Source organism: Pinus tabuliformis, chromosome 3_1, assembly GCF_031772625.1.
Source record: "Pinus tabuliformis cultivar Carrire ecotype Pingquan chromosome 3_1, CPIR1, whole genome shotgun sequence".
Lineage (NCBI taxonomy): Eukaryota > Viridiplantae > Streptophyta > Pinopsida > Pinales > Pinaceae > Pinus > Pinus tabuliformis.
In genome coordinates this window covers 726,588,661-726,590,841 of record NC_142301.1, presented here as the reverse complement: position 1 = coordinate 726,590,841, position 2,181 = coordinate 726,588,661, and positions in this window count along the sequence as shown.

Sequence of the window (2,181 nt, the reverse complement as noted above, 5' to 3'; positions counted from 1 at the left end):
ACAATAAAAGTTTATTCAGTACCTTGGAGGAGAAAAACCTTAAGATGCACATAGAGATGGGTGATGATGAAAGGTATAGTGTTTCAGGAGTGGGCATGGTTGCTTTTCAGAGGGAGCATGGAGCTCTTATTACCTTGACAAATGTGAAGTATGTACCTGGACTAAAGAAGAATTTGGTATCGATCGCGATGTTGGAGGACAAAGGCTACAATGTTGTCTTTAGTAAGGGAAAGGTTTTCCTTAGACACATCACCATGAGACAGTTGAAATAGATCGGTTCACGAGTTAAGACCTTATATGCTCTTGAGGTTCAAGATGCATGCAAAGCCTTGAGGAGCAAGGCAACAGTTAGAAACTTGGTGGTTGAGAGGGAGAGTAAATTACCTCTCAACCTGCAGTCCTAGAAGAAGTCTCAGACAATTTTGGAGGAGCCACAATTGGAGATGCTGAGAGAAGACCGAGTGGAGGCATCCACTCATGCAGAGACCTCCAGTAGCGGATTTCGAGCCAAGTGGGTAGAGGGATCACATGCAACCATACTTCCAGGTGTGAGGTGGGGCGATGTGAAGTGATAGTCTCAAGAAGGCTGAAATTGGGCAGGGTCCATTGAGAGGTTTTATCTCATGGATCGTACGTTGCTACAAGAGCCCAAAGTACATAGTAGTGGGAGGAATCAATGGGATTGATGCAGTTAGAGATAAAAGTGACAGAGGCTAGAGCAGTCAGATACTGAAGAGTGCAGAGAAGGATCGAAAACAGTGCAGAAAGGTTGAATCAGCAAAAGCGCAGAGTTTTCAGTCGATAGAGGTAATAGTAGTCAGAGACTTTGATGATAGAGGCATCATACTGATTCAGGTTGGATGTTTTTTTGTTTTTTGTTTTTGGAGTTGCTAGAGCATCAACACTAGAGAGAAGTGTTGTATGTAGAACATTCCAAAGGTTCAGGATTGGGATCGAGTCGAATTCCTTTCTTGTTGAGAGGGAGTGTTGAAAATAGTAACAAGAAATGCTAAAAATAGAAATTCTAAAAATAACATTCAATATATTCCAATTTTAGTTTGTCCTTGAATTAGAATTATGAATTAAAATTTGAATTTAGTGTTACCAGCTACTTGAAAAATAATTAATTAATTCATCTTGGATTAATTAGTTGGAGAAATTTGTTGGGTTGTGTTATATTATTTCCACGACTAAGCTATGTAGTGAACCGGGGGTTAGAGGGGCGGGTGGAGCCCCCCCTTCGTTGCACCGATTGCACAATGGGGGGGTCATAGGAGTGGTGGTAGCCCCCCCATCTGGGGGGTTTGCGGGGGGCGGGTAGCCCCCGCCTACGGGGTCCAGGGCAATGGCCCGGGAAATTTTTTTTGGACCCTATATTAGGTTGGGCAGACCTACCTATGGTTTTTCGGTCCATGGTTTTGGACGCGATGGTTTTTGGTCCATGGTATTGGATGCTTCAGCATGTATAAATATGTATTGTAACATTGAAAGGAATATAATGAAAAATCAATCCGGTAGTCCCGGTTTTCGGATCCAGGGGAAAATCTCTGTGTATATGTGTTTTATGTGTTATGCTCTCGCATTGTTTATTTTCTGTGTTTTAGAATTCATATGCAGGTAATTTTTATACGGGGTTAAAACCTACAAAATTCAAGTTAGAAGCCTTTGTGAAGTTATGCAATAGTTATCCCTTAAATTAAGGGGATTATCCCTTAATTAAGGAGATAAGAGTGAGTTGTATTTGAGTTGTAATTAGTTAGCTCAGTTAACTGAGTTAAGTCCAGTTAAATTAGTTCCAAACAGTTTGAGGAACTAATTGTGAGTTCAGTCAGTTAATGCATGCATGCATGCAACTAGTGTACTCTAGATAACTAAAGATTCTCTCATAAATAACTCATGCATGTTTATTCAGAGAAAGACCCAGTTGAGATTAAAAACAGGGACATTGTACTATCATTTGGAGGAATTTTCCTATAAAAGGAACTCATCCATGCAGAAGGAATAAGGTTCCTTGAGGATTGCGCAGTTTTATAGGATGTGAGATCAGTGTGAGTGATCAGTGTTACACTTGGTAATAGTAGGATCACCCAGGAGAAACAACGTAAGGAAATAGGAGGCTTGGAGGGTTGAGGAGAAGGTTTGTGAGAAGACTTATTAGCCTGTGAGCATCCAGGAGGATTG